This window comes from Nicotiana sylvestris, chromosome 10 (assembly GCF_000393655.2).
Source record: "Nicotiana sylvestris chromosome 10, ASM39365v2, whole genome shotgun sequence".
Taxonomy (NCBI): Eukaryota; Viridiplantae; Streptophyta; class Magnoliopsida; order Solanales; family Solanaceae; genus Nicotiana; species Nicotiana sylvestris.
The window spans coordinates 146,460,226-146,479,405 of record NC_091066.1 but is presented as its reverse complement, the minus strand read 5'-3'; the positions used below and the strand labels follow the sequence as shown (position 1 = coordinate 146,479,405).

General features: G+C 39.8%; 1 non-coding gene across 1 annotated transcript; it reads right to left on the bottom strand.

The window, feature by feature from the left end:
- Positions 1–10,311: 10,311 nt before the first annotated feature.
- Positions 10,312–10,507, bottom strand: LOC138880576 (U2 spliceosomal RNA). Its single transcript, XR_011403309.1, has one exon. It is a non-coding gene; the product is annotated as a U2 spliceosomal RNA (small nuclear RNA).
- Positions 10,508–19,180: the final 8,673 nt, after the last annotated feature.

Genomic DNA, 19,180 nt, shown 5'->3' with positions numbered 1-19,180 from the left:
GGTTAGGGTGATGAGATCTTGGCCGTTGGTTGGATTTAATCCAACGGCCCTTGATGAGAGGTGACCAAACGACGTCGTTTGGTTCTGGCTTTGAATTGGAACGGACAGGCTGTTTGGATTGGGCTGACTGGGGGGGGGTAAATTGATTTGGGCCTGGATTTTAATCCAGGTCCAATCTTTACAACCTGTACATTTATATATTTTTTTTCAATTATTTCATTTTCTAATTTAAATTTCTAATTTTAATTATAAAACAAGTTTTACTTCACAAAAATATATTAATTATTTTATAATAGTTATTTAATACATAGACAAAATATCAATCACACAGTGAAGCATTTAAAATAGAACCAATGCATATTTTTGTGATTTTATTTAAATTATCTCTTAAATGCATAATTAAACCCTATATGCATGCAACATGTATTTTATTTTATTTTTTCATTTTATTATGACAAAGTAATCATTTACAGACATAACACAAATATTTACCACCACGCAAAATTCAAAAATTACACAATAAAAGAAATTTATTTTATTTTTTGATTTATTTTTGGAGTAGTTTTCGTTAAGGCAAAAATCACGTGCTCACACTACCGGTCAGGGTGAATGACCCCCAGTACCACTAGCTATGGCCACTAGAGGCCAAGGAGTCGGTTGTGGTCGTGGTAGGGGCAGAGCAGCTAGAGAAGCACCTGCCGATACACCAGCTGCCTCAATTTAGGACCAGGTCCCAGCTATGGACGCTCCAACAGCACCAGTTCAGGCACCAGCTATGCCTATTGTGATTTCGGGTCTTCAGGAGGCCTTGGCACAGATCTTATCAGTTTGCACTGGCCTGGCTCAGGCGGTTTCAACCACTACAGCCGCAGCTACTTTACAGGCCAGGGGAGGCAATCATACTCCCTCCGCTAGCACACCTGAGCAGGTCGTGCAAGGACTTCAGACACTGGAGGTGCATCCAGCCCAGCCGATTGCAGCTGCTTTGGACTATGTGGTTCCTGTCATGTCGGAGGATGAGCATCGTAGGTTGGAGAGATTTAGTAGATTGCAGCCTCCGACCTTTAGTGGCGCAGAGGGCGAGGATGCCCAGGGCTTTTTGGATAAGTGTTAGAGGATGCTTCGTACTGTCGGTATTCTGGAGACCAGTGGAGTCGCTTTTACCACCTATCAGTTTTTAGGAGATGCTTTCACTTGGTGGGAGGATTTTTAGAGGCGTAGGAATGTTGGTGCAGCACCCCTTTCCTAGCAGCAGTTCTCCGTTCTCTTCTTGGGGAAATATGTATCGCAGTCCCGCAGAGAGGAGCTGCGTAGGCAGTTTGAGTGGTTGCGATAGGGGGATATGACTGTGTCACAGTATTAGTCGAGGTTTTCTGAGTTGGCTCGTCATCCCATTTGGTTGGTTCTGACATATCGAGAGAGGATTAGGAGGTTTGTTGATGGTCTTACTTATCAGCTCCATATTCTCATGACTAGGGAGAAGGTGACTGGTGTCACATTCGAGGAGGTTGTTGATATCGCCTGTGATATTGAGTGTGTTCGCCGTCAGGAGCGAGAGAAGAGGGAGGCCAAGAGGCCTCGAGGATCTGGCAGCTATAGTGGTGCTCCTTCGAGGGGCCAGTTTCAGCACAGCAGAGGCCGTTCATTCAGGCCTGCACAGTCAGCTTGCCTAGGTTATCGTGGGGCATCTTCGGGTCATGGTTATCATGGATCTAAGCAGGCCCAGTCATCACTCAGCGCCCGTCTAGCTCAGAGTTGATCTCGTGCTCCCTCAGCTTAGGGCTCTTCTATGCCGAGTGCATCTGCTAGTCACTCCGGTGCGAGGGGTTCCCTTTAGTCCCCTTCTCCAGCACCTGGGAGTTATTTTGAGTGTGGTGAGATGGGTCACATGTGGAGGCAGTGTCCTCGTCGTGTTGCTAGTTCGTCCCAACTAAGGGGTCAGTCATCAGCTTTGGTGCTAGTTTCTTCACCACCACCCGCTCAGCCAGCTAGGGGTGGAGGTCAGTCAGCCAGGGGTCGCCCTAGAGGGGGAGGTTGATCAGGGGGTGGTCAAGCCTGTTTCTATGCACTCTTAGGCAGACCCGATGTTATCGCTTCAGGTGCTGTTATTACAGGTATTGTTTCAGTATGCCACAGAGATGCCTCTGTATTATTTGATCCCAGTTCCACCTTTTCTTATGTGTCATTGTATTTTGCTCGTTATTTGGGTACGCCCCGTGAGTTTCTTGCTTTATCTGTTCATGTATCCACCCCGATGGGCGATACTATTATTGTAGACCGTGTGTACCGGTCGTGTGTGATGACTATTGGGGGTTTGGAGACCCGAGTGGATCTAATGCTATTGAGCATGGTTGATTTTGATGTCATTTTGGGCATGGATTAGTTATCTTCGTCTCGTGCTATTTTGGATTGTCATGCTAAAACAGTCACATTAGCGATGCCGGGTATGCCACAGATCGAGTGGCGAGGTATGACTGATTATGTTTATAGTAGAGTGATCTCTTTCTTGAAGTCCCATCATATAGTTGGGAAGGGTTGTCTTTCATATCTAGCATTTGTGGGGGATGTCGGAGCTGAGACTCCCAGTATTGATTCTGTTCCAGTTGTAAGGGATTTTCCCAAAGTGTTTCCTGCAGACCTACCGGGCATGCCACCGGACAAGGATATTGATTTTGGTATTAACCTGATGCCGGGCACTCAGCCCATTTCTATTCCGCCATATTGTATGGCACCAGCATAGTTGAAGGAATTAAAGGAGCAGCTTCAAGAACTCCTAGATAAGGGGTTCATTCGGCCTAGTATGTCACCTTGGGGTGCGCCGGTTCTGTTTGTGAAGAAGAATGATAGCACAATGACAATGTGCATTGATTATAGGCAATTAAACAAGGTAATAGTTAAGAACAAGTATCTTTTGCCTTGCATTGATGATCTATTCGACCAGCTTCAGGGAGCGAGGGTGTTCTCCAAGATTGATCTCCATTCAGGTTATCACCAGTTGAAGATCAGGGACTCGAATATTCTTAAAACAGATTTCAAGACCTGATACGGTCATTATGAGTTATTGGTAATGTCTTTTGGGCTGACCAATGCCCCAGCAGTGTTCATGCATTTGATGAACAGTGTGTTACAACCTTATATTGACTCGTTTGTCATAGTCTTCATTGATGATATTCTGGTATATTCGCGTAGTCAAGAGGAGCACACAGAACATTTGAGAGTTGTGTTGCAAAGATTAATAGAGGAGAAACTTTATGCAAAATTCTCCAAGTGTGGGTTTTGGCTCAGTTCTGTGGATTTCTTGGGGCACGTGGTGTCCAGCGAGGGTATTCAGGTTGATCCGAAGAAGATAGAGGCAGTTCAGAGTTGGCCCAAACCGTCCTCAGCCACAGAGATTCACGGTTTTTTTGGTTTTGCAAGCTATTATTGCCGGTTTGTTCAGGGATTCTCATCTATCGCATCGCCCTTGACCAAGTTGACTCAGAAGCATGCTTCATTTGTATGGTTAGATACGTGTGAGGAGAGCTTTCAGAAGCTCAAGACAGCTTTGACCACAACTCCAGTGCTGGTTTTGCCATCAGCTTTAGGTTCATATACTGTGTATTGTGATGCTTCGAGAGTTGGGATTGGTTGTGTATTGATGCATGGGGGTAGAGTCATTGCTTATGCTTCTGGTCAGTTGAAGCCCCATGAGAAGAACTACCTTGTTCATGATTTGGAGTTGGTTGTCATAGTTCACGCATTGAAGATTTGGAGGCATTACTTGTATGGCGTATCTTGTGAGGTGTTCATTGATCATTGTAGTCTTCAGCATTTGTTCAAGCAAAAAGATCTTAATTTTAGGCAGTGGAGATGGTTGGAGTTGCTTAAGGATTATGACATCACTATATTGTACCATCCGGGAAAGGCCAATGTGGTGGCCGATGCTTTGAGCCGAAAGGCAGTGAGTATGGGGAGTTTGGCATATATTCCAGTTGGGGTGAGACTTCTTACAGTTGATGTTCATACCTTGACCAATCGGTTCGTGAGATTAGATATTTCGGAGCCCAGTCGGGTATTGGCTTGTGTGGTTTCTCGATCTTCCTTATATGAGCGCATCAGAGAGCGCCAGTATGATGATCCAAATTTGCTTGTCCTTAGGGACAGAGTTTAGCATGATGATGCTAGAGATGTGACCATTGGTGATGATGGGGTGTTGAGGATGCAGGGCCGGATTTGCTTGCCCAATGTGGATGGGCTTCGAGAGTTGATTCTGGAGGAGGCCCATAGCTCGCAGTATTCCATTCATCCGGGTGCCGCGAAGATGTATCAGGATTTGAGGCAGCACTACTGGTGGAGAAGAATGAAGAAAGATATTGTGGGATTTGTAGCTCGGTATCTCAATTGTCAGTAGGTGAAATATGAGCATTAGAGACCGGGTGGTTTGCTACACCAGATGGATATTCCTGAGTGGAAGTGGGAGAGGATCACTATGGACTTTGTTGTTGGACTTCCACGGACGTTGAAGAAGTTCGATGCTATTTGGGTGATTGTGGATCTGCTGACCAAGTCTGTGCACTTCATTCATGTATGTACTACCTATTCTTCAGAGCGGTTGGCAGGGATCTATGTCCGAGAGATTATTCGCTTGCATGGTGTCCCAGTTTCTATCATTTCATATAGAGGTACTCCGTTTACTTTGCAGTTTAGAGGGCCGTGTAGAGAGAGTTGGGTACTCAGGTGGAGTTGAGCACAACTTTCCATCCTCAAACGGATGGGCAATCTGAGTATACTATTCAGATATTGGAGGACATGTTACATGCTTGTGTCATTGATTTTGGAGGGTCATGGGATGAGTTTCTACTGCTTGTAGAGTTTGCTTATAACAATAGCTACCAGTCGAGTATTCAGATGGCTCCATATAAGGATTTGTATGGGAGGCGATATAGATCTCCACTTGGTTGGTTCAAGCCTAGCGAGGCTAGGCTATTGGGGACTTATTTGGTGAAGGATGCTTTGGAGAAGGTGAAGGTGATTCAGGAGAGGCTTTGTACAGTGCATTCGCGGCAAAAGAGTTATGCTGACAGGAAGGTTCGAGATGTGTCCTACATGGTTGGCGAGAAGTTTCTGTTGAAGGTTTCGCCCATGAAGGGTGTTATGAGATTTGGGAAGAAAGGGAAATTGAGTCCTCGGTTCATTGGGCCTTTTGAGGTGCTTCAGAGGATTGGGGAGGTGACTTATGAGCTTGCTTTGCCACCCAGGTTGTTGAGTGTGCATCCGGTATTTCATGTTTCTATGCTCCAGAAGTATATTGGGGATCCGTCTCATGTTCTGGATTTCAGCACAGTTCAGTTGGATGATGATTTGACTTACGATGTGGAGCCAGTAGCTATTTTGGGTCTTCAGGTTCTAAAGTTGAGGTCAAAGGATATAACTTCAGTGAAAGTGCAGTCTCATGAGTGAAATACGGCTGCTCTTCCAAAGCCCTCAATGTGATGACCCGACCAATCGTCTCATGAGTTACCACTTAGTTTTTCCCATTTCTGCTTCGTTATGCTTTATTTATTTGTGTTATGTGGTGTCGGGTTGGTCGGATCGAGCTCGGGAAGGATTTGGTAAGGTTTGAGATACTTAGTCTCTTTAGAGTGAGTTTAAGTTGGAAAAGTCAACCGGATGTTGACTTATGTGTTAGAGTTCTTGGATGTGAGTTTCGATGGTTCGAATAGCTTCAGGAGGTGATTTGTGGCTTAGGAACATGGTCGGAATAATTTTGGAAGTTCGGAGTAGAATTAGGCTTGAATTGGCGAAGTTGATATTTTGGCGATTTCCAGTTGCTCGGCGAGATTTTGATATAAGGGTCGGAATGGAATTTCGAGAGTTGCAGTAGCTTCATTGTGTCATTTGGGATGTGTGTGTAAAATTTAGGTCATTCGGACGTGGTTTGGTTAGGTTTTCGATCAAAAGCGTATTTTAGAAGATTTTAGAAACTTAAGCTTGAATCCGAGGTGTTTTGGTTGATTTGGTGTTGTTTGAAGTGTTTTGATGATTGGAACAAGTTTAAATAAGGTATTGGGTCATGTTGGTTCTTTTAGTTGAGGTCTCGGGGGCCTCGGGATGATTTCGGGTGGTCGTCGGAGAAGTTGAAAGGTTATTGCAGCTGCTGAGATTTTTCTACTTCTGGTGTTTTTGACGTGCAGAAGGGGAGGCGCTGATGCGGAATGGAGAGGTACAGTTAGGAACCGCAGATGCGGTAGAGGGATCGCACCTGCGGAGTCACAGATGCCGCGAGTGGACTGCAGATGCGGTATTTGGTCCGTTAAGTTATTTCCGCAGAAATGGAGGGTGGACCGCAAATGTGGTACCGCAGAAGCGGGTTTTGGACCGCAAATGCGGGTATCCCTAGGCAGAATGTATATAAGCTTTCCTTCGTGATTTTTGAAGATTTTCACCATTTTTTACTTCGGCTTGAGAGCTTCTGGACGATTTGGAAGGGAGATTTCAAGGGAATTTCGCTAAGGTAAGGATTTTGGACCTAAAACACATTTCTATGGTAGTAATTCATGGATTAAGGTTGTAATTAAAGGAATTAAAGGGCTAAAAATTGAGGATTAGGGCTTGAGTTTAAGAGGCCTTTAAAGGAGGATTTGAGGGACCATTTGGGCTCCGATTTTAGTGTTCGTGATATGTATAGACTCGTGGGGAGATGAGGAATCTATTGATGTAAAAATTTCTGACTTTCGAGATGTGGGCCCAGGGGTCGGGTTTTGGTAATTTCGGGATTTGTGCCCTTTATTGATTGTTTTCGCTTGGGCTTTGTTCCCTTAACATACTTTGACGTCCTTGTTCTTATTTTGGATAGATTCGACGTGCGTGGAGGCCGATTCGAGGGGAAAAGGCGTTGCGAGCTAGAGATTTAGTCGGTTCGAGGTGAGTAATGATTGTAAATGATGTTCTGAGGGTTTAAATCCCTGGATTGCACATCGTAGTGCTTTATTAAGGTGAGGCACATGCTTGATGACGAGCGTAGGGTCATGCACTATTGGGGATTGTGACTTGGTCCGTCTCGATTGATGATTTTACCGCGTATTTGCTATCATCATTATTTGGGCTGAATGCCATATTTGGGCCTAGTGCCAACTACTCGAACCCTTCGAGGATTTTTATTGATATTTCCTCACTTTTTTGACTTTATACTTGAACTCAGTCATGTTATTTTTCACTATTTTATTACTCAGCCGTGTTTACTCAGTTTTAATACTTAAATGATATTTTAAATGATGTTTGGGCTGAGAAACACTATTTTTTTTGCTATTGCCCAAAGGGCTTGTGAGGATTTTTGACTGAGTAAGGGCAGGGGCCTATGTTGTGAGGAAACAGTGATACTGATTTGAGGCCGAGGGCCTGAGATATGTATGCCCCGAGGTGGCTTGATTGATATGATGACGAGGGCCTAGTTTTGATGCCACGAGATGGCTTGTTATTGCGCTTGGGCTGTAAGGGGCCCCTCCAGGAGTCTGCACACCCCCATTGAGCGCGGGTACCCATTGTGATGTGAGATTGAGCCCGAGGGGCTGGTATTGTTCTATGTGATTGCCGGAGGGGTTGGTACTGTTCTGAGATGTTGCTCGAATGGTGGATTTGTTGATACTGTACCCGAGGGGCGAGCCTTTACGTGTTTACTTTTCATAATTGACTATCAATTACCTACTTAATCACTGAAAAGGGCTTTTTCATGAAGTTAAATTTTGAGTTAAATGATTTTACCTATCTTTCACTATTTTAATGTTTTGAAATGGTTTTACTACTTCATTATAGAATGTTTTGTGCCCTATGTGATTTTATGCTTTTAGTCTTTATTTACATTTGTTACTAACTAAGTTGGAGTACTCATTTTACCCCCTGCATCCCGTGTGCAGATTCAGGCGTAGCTGGTCCCGCTCTCGAGTGCTGATTCATTCCAGCTTCAGGCGGAGCTTCGAGGAGTCTTTAAGTAGCTGTTGCCGTTCGCAGCCTGGAGCTCCTCCCTATCTCTTTCCTTTATGTCCTTAATTTAGTATTTAAACTTTGTAGTTACATTTGAGGACTTAGTGTTGTTAGATGTCCGTGACTTGTGACACCTTGGTTAGGGCTGTGTTGGGTTGTACTTCCGCATTTTATTGATATGATCTGCTACTTTGTATTATTAATCATGGTTTTGGCTATTTTGTTGTTGATTAACTATTTAACGTCGAATTGGGAATAGTTGGCTAGTCTTGTCTTCACGAGAGGCGCCATCATGACCGGATCCGGATTAGGGTCGTGACACTCAATTAACTTTGTACTACCAGAAATTGCATTAACATAATCCTTTTTCATAACCAAATAGGAGAAAATTTTCTTTTCTCTTAATATGGTGTGAGTTGTAGCACTATCCAAAAGGCATAAATCTTCATTACTCATTTTAGATCTAAATGAATAATGGGGAATTTTATTTTCTTCATAAAAAAAAGTACACCATGAGAAATATGAAAAAACTAACAACACCAACAACAACTTAAGATAACTTAAGTACTACTTGAAAATAAAAACTTTAGAACAAGACAAAAAAAATACTGAAAATAAAAATAACAACATAATTGCATTCCCAGTAAAATGATCAAACTTTAATTTTGATCTCCAAAGAAGTCTTCAACTTCCAAATGAGTAAGATCATTGAGGCCTTAAAAATCATCATCATTCAAAGCAAGATTTGCCTCGGAATTGTCATCATTTTTGTTTGAATGCCCTGCCTCAAAATCATTTTTAAAGGTCAAGTAAGACTCCACTGGGGCATTAGCAGAAGATGCTCCAACATTATTTGCCTTACTTTTGATGGAGTTTTGATAAAGCCTGACAAAATGCTCAGATGCACGACATTCAATTTTTCAATGACCTTTCATGCCACAGCGATAGTAGTTACCACTTTTGCCTCTTGAAGGATTGTTTTGAGAACCCATATTGTTCTCTCGTTTGCCATGACCACCACGATGATGACTATTATATCATCTCTTACCATTTCCATGCTCATGTACATTCATATGGTCATGATTATTATTCTGTCTTTTTCTAGACTTATCATGTCTTGCTGCCATATTCGCTTCAGGAAGCGGAGCTGACCCTGTAGGATGGGCTTCATGATTTTTGAGCAAAGGGGTATTATGTTGCTCAGCTACCAGAAGGCATGAGATCAAGTCAGAATACTTTTTAAAACCCTTTTCACAATATTGCTGTTGTAATACCATATTTGAGGCATGAAAAGTCGTAAGAGTCTTTTCCAACAAATCATCATCATTCATAACATCCCCGTATAATTTCAATTGGGAAGTTATTCGAAATACAATAGAGTTATACTCATTTATGATCTTAAAATCTTGCAACCGTAAGTGCATCCACTCATATCGAGCCCTTGGCAATACTGTAGCTTTCAGGTAATCATACCTTTCATTCAGGCCAGTCCACAATTCAAGTGGATCTTTCACTGTCAAATATTCAACCTTCAAACCTTCGTCCAAATAATGACGAAGGAAAATCATGGCCTTCGCTTTGTCCTGGCTTGATGCCTCATCACCCTGAGTAACAGTGTCACTAAGGCCTTTAGTGGCTAAGTGAATCTCAGCATCGAGAACTCATGATAGGTAATTCTTTTCAGAAATGTCAAGTGCAACAAACTCAAGCTTTGACAAATTCTACATAGTGAAAACTCGTAAGAAGTGGAGTTTAACCTTGAGGTTAGAGATTTCGTGCTGATAACGTATTAAAAATATAGCTCAAAGTAACAATATAAAACAAGAAGACAAGTAGAATAAGAGAAGAAGAGATAACTTTCTTATTTCATCAAGTGTTCAAGTGTATCCCATATCACATTTCATGCCGCTATTTATACTATTACATAGAAAGTTACAAAATGATTGTATTAAACATGACATTAACAATTGATATCATGGGGAAAGATCATGGGGAGGAGTTATGAAGGTGTGAGAGTTACAATTATAGTAGTGATGAGTAGTGGGAGGTTATTTACATCATGGGTGAAAATAGTGGGAGTAGTGAACATACACATTTACTAAAGATTTTATAACAACTTTTTTAATCACGGTCATTACCTTTATGTTTGACCTTAACTCCCTTAAAATTACGTAATAACAGAATAATAACACTTTTTTGCTACAAAATTGCATAATATATTAACAAAAATGATTTCAGTTACAATATTAAATTTCAGTATTAAACAATTAAGCAAGAAGAAAATTAGTTAAACTACGAAATGAACCAAGAAGAGCTTAAGCAAGGCCCATAGAAAATATTGGACTGGAGTTGGTGGGGTGCGCCAGGCCCATGTTGTAGTGAATCGCATGGGCGACGCTCGAGAACCCGGGTAGCAAGCTTCCTTAATGAACTCTACCCCTTAAAATATCAAGTCAATATCGTGTGAATCGATGGTTCACATCTCAGGTATTAAACTGATAAGAACAGATACTACACTTGGTCTTAGCCAAAAGGCCTAGAAATGTATGCTTTGAAATGGTAAAAATTGCACGGAGCGCCCTATTTGGTCGCCCTTATTTAACTTGTACCCACTTTTAATTTCTATTTACTTGTACCCACTATTTAATTAACTTCAGGCCTTTTTTCCTTTTTCTTCTTCTCCTTCTTCTTCTATTTTATATGGTTGTGAACGTATTGTAAGGTAGTTTATGATGTTTTACATTGGTGAGCTGTGGCACTTTATATTTACTATTGCTTAGCGTTTCTTCTATTTCTTTTTCTTAATTGCAAAATGGGTTCGTTAGATTTATTATTGTTTTGATAAATTGATGATTGGAGTTTGTTTTTGATGATATTTGGATGTTATATTTCAAAATTTGAGCTCATTTGGAGTAGATTTAGGTATTAAATAGTATATTGGATTGTTAAAATTCGAAGAACAAATTTTTGTTTCCGGGCAATTTGCACTTCATGCCTATTTGGCCCTAAGTGCATGAAAACGTTGGTTGCACTTTAGACCTTTTGGCCTTAAGTGCATCTAAAGTGCAATTTTGTACTTCAGACTTATTGACCTTAAGTGTAGGAAAATATTTGTTGCACTTCAGATCTTTTGGCCTTAAGTGCATCTGAAGTGCAATTTTCCACTTCAGACTTATTGGCCTTAGGTGCATGAAACCATTGGTTTTACCTCAAGCCTATTTGGACTTAAGTGCATCTGAAGTGCAATTTTTTACTTTAGGCTTATTGACTTTAACTGTAGGAAAACATTTGTTGCATTTTAGACCTTTTTACAACAGATAAGAAACTTTCATCAAAATCATTTTTTCTATTCGAAACCTTTCACCATCAATCGAGCTTTGTATCTGACCAGCTTGTTATTTTCATCTTTCTTGAGTGCAATGACCAATTTGCACTTGACCAGTCTTCTATTTTTTGGAATTTCCACCAGTTCATATGTATCATTCTTCTATAGAGAATCCATCTCTTCTCGCATGGCTTCCATCTGAATGAGACTACACTTCCTTGAAGTTCTCTGGCTCCCCCTCATGATGAGGTTATACTCCGAACAATTACAATTCATGGACTCTATGATCTCTCTTTCCTATCTTCTCAAAAGTTGTTGTACATGTATAGTAGGAGTAGTAATAAAGTTAGTAATTGTACCATTATCATTTTTGGTCTTTGTTGATTGATCACTATTAATCCCGACCATATCTTCTCTGAAGATCACATCTCTTCTTCTGATGATTTTCTTTCTTTATGGTCCCACAATCTATAGCTGAATTCTTCAGCTTCTTAACTGATGAAGATGCATAAAATAGTATTGTCATCCGCTTTGTTCTCTGCTCCTTCCGTGCAAGCTGCCTCGCCCCAAAATAACTTAGGTAGTTTTGCCATTTTGAGCATACTTCTTACAGTTACACCATTGAGTTGTGGCGTTCCAGGAACTGTTTTCTCGTGTCTGATTCCATGGATTGAGTAGTCTTCTTCAAACTCCTTTGAAGTATACTCTCCTCCATTCTCTGTCCTGAGATGCTTCAATTTTTTACCTGTCTAACTTTCTACTAGATCATGGAATTTCTGAAAAACTTAAAATATCTGGTCTTTTGTTCTCAAGAAATAAACCCATAATTTTCGTAAAGCATCATCAATAAATATGAGAAAATATTTATTACCTCCCATTGATTCTACATTCATTGGATCACAAACATCAGAATATACTAAATCAAGTATATTTGATTTTCTTCCAATTGCTTGAAATGATGCCCTATGTTATTTTTAGAATAAATAATAATCATAGGGATTCATAGTTGTACCTTTTGCAAAGGAGATAAGTGACTTCTTGGCTAGGATCTATAATCCTTTCTCACTCATATGGCCTAATCTCTGGTTCCATAGATTAGCAGACGTGTCATCTACAGCCGCATGTAATCAACTTTCACATGTCTCGGCAGCTATTTTGTACAACGTGTATGGAGCAACTTCTTTAGCAATCACCAATATCCTTTGTTGAGCCTCCACTCCCTATTGGAGAAGTGATTCTAATACCCATTTTGATCTAGAGCAATTCTTGAAATCAAATTCATTTGCAGATCTGGTACGTGCAACACATCTTTTATAATTAATGTGCATCCAACATTTGTCTTGATATAAATGTCATCAATCCCAACAATCTTTGAGTGACTGGTATTTCCCATCTTGACTGTCCCAAAGTACCATGCTTGTACCTACGGAAAAACTCTCTTACTGGAGTGGCATGGTAGGATGCCGAGGTGTCAACCACCCATTCTGACTCTTGACTTGATAAGTGCATGCATTCCTACTACTCGTAAACAATGAGGACCATTGAATCATTATTGTGCACTGCATTAGTTGTGTTGTCGTCATTCTTCTGGCCAATACTCTTGCCTTGACCTTTCTTTGGGCAATCGCTTTTGAAGTGACCATTTTGACCGCAACTATTATAATTTTTACCCTTTGGTCGATTCCTGGACTTTCCACGAACTTTAATTTATCACGGCTACTCGATGCTTTATAAAGGCTTCTTCTTATGTTATTCATGATAAGAGTTTGTCCCTAGTTTTTAGGCTACTTCCTCATCTTATCATTGAGTAGGATGGTTGATGTGACCTCATTTAAGTCAATGGTATCTCTACCATGTAGGATGGTTGTTGCCAAGTTATCATAGGAAGACGGCAACGAGTTTAGAAGCAAGATAACCTTATCTACTTCAGTGATTGTTTCTCTAAGGTTTGCCAACTGCGTGACTAATCTATTAAACATATTTTAATGGAACAAGAAATTTTTATTTTCACTCATATGAATGGCATAAAGTTACTTTCTCAAAAATAACTTATGTATGAAAATTTTGGACATATATACTTTCTCGTCTTTTTCAAATACCACATGCACTATTTTTGTTGCCGATATTATTGAGCACCTCATTAGACAAGTTCAATTTAATTGTACTAGCTGCCTTCTTATCCACGGTTGCCAAATCATCAGCTTTTATGATTTCGAGCTTTTCCTCTTTGCCTTCTAGTGCAATATCTAATCCTTGTTAGATGAGTAGATCCTTCATCCTTCTTTGTCATATGGAAAAACCATCATTACCACTGAATCTTGTTACTTTATATCTTACTCCTGATATTTTTTTTTCATAGAGTAAAACCGACCATAAAAAATATTTTTATAAAGAAGCAGAACATATGCTCTGATACCAATTATTGGGAGAATAACCTCCACAAAAATAATATTCAGGGTATACAACTGTAATAAGTACAGATTACTAAAATACAGTAAGCAATGATAATAATAATAAGAGAAATAAAGACATCGAGATTTTACATGGAAAATCCTTTTGAACAAGAAAAAACTATAGCCCAAGAGAAGCAATTGATTTCACTATAGCAAGAATTTTACAATTGGTGGTAATAAGTAAAATACTCCAAGATCACTATACACTCAAAAGAAATAAATTTGATTTTTTCACCTCACTACAATACCACTCAAACTCTCCATATTTTTTCTCATAGAGTATTTTGCTTCTTACTTTGTGAATTGCTCTCTTTCTCTCCGTTTGATGTATTTTATAACCGAGAGCAAAGGAACCTATTTATAACGCTTAGGATTACTTCATTGATGTCATCAATGACATTATATTAGTAGCAAAAGTCAAATACCACGTTATGAAATCAAAGGATGATTTGTCGGAAAAAAATATTCCTTGTTGTGCACTTGGTTAGTTTGACATTCTAAAGCCAAAGGCAGTTGTCTTCCTTTCACATGGGCATGGGATGGACCCATCAGAATAAGCTAATCCTGGATTACATGAGATTTGTCATTATTACACCATCAATTACGAATCAATTATGTAATGTACAATAAATATAATTAATAATTGTAACGAGTAGATATTGAATGAGATAATCAATGACGAATAGGATTAATATTTAAAATTTTATTCTCCACATTGTATCCTATCTTCTCGCAATTATAATGTTCTATTTTTGGCTATTTAATATTCCAGTAGAACAAAAGTAGATTTATTCATACTAATAAGAATTCACTTTTCATTTGATCTTATTACTTCATTATTACGTTCATTGCTTGTTTAGTTTCGTATTATTTTTATTTGGAAAATAAATCAAATCAATTGTTAGTGCCCTAAAATACAAATTCAATTGCTTTGACCTACAAATCTAATTTTGGGTTAAACATCAACACCTTTGCTACCTTTAGTTTTCTAACTTCTCTAAGGGCTATGGTGCAACTTTCTACACCAAACACTTTTGTTTGTCATTACCGCTTTTTGTTTCATCATCAAACTCGAAAATATATAACATTTAAAGAAGAAGAAAATTCAAAATATCTCAAGAATGAATCGATTATTAATGGATATACTATATCAAGATAATTGGACTTGAGAAATAAATGCACATAAGTAGAGAAGTTTTAGTTTGTTTGCTGAAGTTTTATCTGCGCAAGTGGCGAGAGAAAATTATGAAGCAATTTTCCTGAGCTAATTTTTGGGTTGAATTAAGTCAATATTCAATTCTTATCTTCTCCAATTGTCATTATTATAGACAAATATCACGAACAAAATCTATTCAAAAGTGAAAAAGAAACATAAGCATAATCTCCTTTAATTTTAGGTTTTGGGCATCCTGAACAAAAAGAAAAATATAAAAAACATGGAAACAAAATTCATTAATGTCCTTTTGATGAAACTGGAATAGTAACAACGTCTAACCCATCAATTGACATCATAGAGAAATAATACGAATAAATAGATTCAAAAGTGAAAAAAATAGAAGCTCTTTTTTTTTGGAAATTTTTTAAAGATTTGGTAAGTCTGTCAGACAGCCAAGAGACCATCCCGCCCATGGTAGAACAAGGCTGAGAAAAATCCTCTACGGCACCAAGAACCCTTTATGGGGGAAATGGAAACTGTTAATCACGTTCTGGTTACTTGGTCATGTCTCATCAATCAGACTTGATTTCCCCTGTCTCCTTAGAACTCAAGGATATATATATATATATATATATATATATATATATATGTATGAGAAGTTATTCTATGATTTCGATGCATGTAACGCTCACAACTTATCTTATTCTTAGTTGAGAGCAGCAAGACAAAACAAAACAAAAATAGAACATATATAAATACAACAAACCCAGTTTGATCCCAACAGGTGGGGTTTGGGGAGGGTAGTCTGTACGCAGACCTTATCCCTACCTAATGTAGTTAGAGAGGTTGTTTTCAATAGACCCTTGGCTCAGGAAGAGCAAGAAGAAGAAGAGGAAAACAAGGAAGGAAGGAAGATGAAAGATAAAAGAAAAAGGGAGAGATAAAGGATAAGTGGTACCAAATAATAGCAACAGGGAATACAATATCCGAGGTGAACAAAATCACATAATGTAATAAAAATCTAAGAATATGAAGGGACATGCATGCTACTAAGACTATCGGTGAACAACTATAAACTACCTACTAACCTTCTACCTTAATCCTCGACCTCCACACCCTCATCTCAAGGGTCATATTCTCAGTGAGCTGAAGTAGCGCCATGTCCTGCCTAATCGCTTCTCCCCAATACTTCTTAGGCCTAGCTCGACCTCTTCTCAAACTCTCCATGGCCAACCTCTCACACCTCCTAGTAGGAGCATCAATGCTTCTTCTCTTAACATGTCCGAACCATCTCAGCCTTGACTCCCGCATCTTGTCCTCCACAGAGGCTACTCCTACTCTGTCGCGGATAGCTTCATTCTTAATCTAGTATCTCTTTGTACACCCACACATCCATCTCAACATCCTCATTTATAATAATCTCATATTCTGCACGTGGGAGTTTTTGACTGGCCAATACTCATCCCCTTACCCTTAAGTCTTAGCGGCACATTCCAATCACACAAAACACCGGAATCGAGCCTCCACTTTATCCATCCCGCTCCAATGCAATGCACGACATATTCGTCAATCTCCTCGTTACCCTGGATAATAGACTCGAGATACTTAAAACTTGCTCTCTTGGGGATAACTTGAGCATCAAGCTTAACCTCTATGTCTGTATCATGGGTCCTGTCACTGAACTTGCACCCATGTATTCTGTCTTGGTTCTACTCAGTTTGAAACCTTTATACTCCAAGGTTTGTCTCCAAACCTCCAACCTCGTGATAACACCACTGCGCATCTCGTCAATCAACACTATATCATCGGCAAATACCATGCACCAAGGCACCTCCCCTTGGATGAGACGCGACAATATATCCATTGCCAAGGCAAATAAAAATGGGCTAAGAGTCGATCCCTGGTGCAACCCCATCACCACAGGGAAATGCTCCGAGTCACCACCCGCAGTCCTCACCCGAGTCTTAGTATCATTATACATATCCTTAATTACATTAATATACGCTACCGAAACACCGCTAACCTCCAAACACCTCCATAGGACCTCCCTCAGAACTTTATCGTATGCTTTCTCAAGGTCAATAAACACCATATGCAAATCCTTCTTCCTCTCCCTATGTCACGACCCTAAATCGTACCCGGTCATTATGGCACCTATCGTGAAACAAGGCCAGCCGACACAAATTCCCAATTCACTTAAATAGTTATAATAATTCATTTTAAGTCATAAATAAACTATAAATCCCAAAATAAAGAGTGAAATAGAACAACTGCGGAACAACACAGCCCGACATCGGGGTGTCACCAGTCATGAGCCTCTAAACATTCATCTAAGAGTATGAAAAGACCACACAGTCTAGTATAATGCTATTACAAGGAAAGTAAAGATAGGAAGGAGAAGTACTGGGCTGCAAACGCCAAGCAACTACCTAGTCAACTCCTGATAAGCCTACAGTGGGAGCAAATCAGCCAACAGTAGCGTGGCCTATCGTGTCCCTTTTTTTCCATTTCTGACGGGAAAGTCCGGGTTCCGACATTCCATAGGGTGTAATGACTCATTTCCTTTTGGCAATTGGGTATTTGAAGAGTCGTCACCTAATGGATTACGGTGCGTTAGGGCACCTAGAAAGATTAACTCTTGGGTTGGTTTGTATTACCAGAGATTAGGGTAAGGGCTCGAAGTAACCTCGAGGGAAAAGTGTTAGGCACCCCTCTTGGTCCACAACTGTGGGTCCCGGCCGAACTTATATTCACAAATTAGTCCATTATGAGTAAACAATTGAATCAAATAGGTAGCAAGTAAAGCACGTTGGATAACTCAAGTAATAAGATAAAGATTGGGACAAGTTGTAAAACAAAGGTTTTAAAGGGAGTTTTGGTAAAAGAGGGGTCCTATGTTGGTTATCCTATAGGATCACCCCACACAATGTTCGGTAAACACTCCTTGATGAGGGTCTACACGTGACATTAGCGTGTCGTCATCATATCCCATATCTACCCTTCCCATCCCCTTATTGGTCATGCAAAGCGAGTGTTTGGTCAACAATCTCTATTGTGTGCTACTACCCGTCCCGTATTAATGGCCCTGGAGGGAGTTAGAACCTCTACCTATAAGTGGTTCTAGACGAACCCCTAAGGTTTTAAAAGGAGAAAATTCTAAGGCGACAAGCAAAACACTTAGGACTTTCAGCACATAGAAAAAGGCAATTAAAGGCTCAAAATTTCCTCCTCAAATAAGCACATAACAGCACGACTCAAGCACAATTAAGGCCTTTTATCAGACAGTGTCCTAAAGCAGGATATCTAGGTGAATATGCAGAAACAAACTTATTTTGTAGAAACTCAGGAGTAGTGACCCTAGCATTTGCCTATGGATTTCTAAAGCCTATTAGGATCAGAAAACATTAAGCAATAGAAACAGTGTTCAGAAATGCAGTTTTGAAAACGCCCTTAGGGTTTGCCTATACGCAGAGCATTGATTAGCACATTTGTGTAGTGAAACAAAACAGGTTTTGAAACGTATTTTCCGTAACACCTATAGGCATGATATCTAATGAGATTGAGGAAGTTTTAAAGAACTTGTTTCAGGAAATGTGGAATACTTAATTAAACCAATTCAGAGATGAACTAAGCGTGGACTAAATTAAATTATTCAGACTAGGTTAGATTAACAGGCAGGAATTGAGTATGATTTCCTATAGGCATGATATCTACGTTTGATACTGATTTTAAAGACTTGCAGGCATTAAAACATACATAACACTCATTGTAACAGAATGTAAAGCCTTATAAACATGATTTCTACTTGGTAAAACAATCAGATTAAATGTAAAGTCCTATGAACATGATTTCTACCCGAATTACCCCATAAACATGTATCTACCTACCCTTTTCACTAAATACCCCAATATCTGTTTACAAGTTATTACAGACCAATGAATAAATTACATAAGTAAAAGAAAAATCAAGAAGCTATTCTATAGGGAGCCTCCGATTAGGCCCAGATTTTCCAAAGCCTCCAATGGCCTCAAATGCCTCAATTCCATAGACAATGACATAGTCTAGGTGCATCAAAGTTCCCTAAGGATCTCAAGTATCCCGGGCAGTGCTTACACCTAGACTTGGTAACCAAAAATTAAACAAGTGCAGTGTGGAAAGGCCAACCTTACTAGCCAGAGTTTAGAGGGTTCTCAAGAGGATCCCAAGGCAGTACACATACTGGAGGGGGCAGAACTTATTGACTAAGAGTAGAGTGAAAGTGATTGACATAAGTTGACAGGTTTTAGT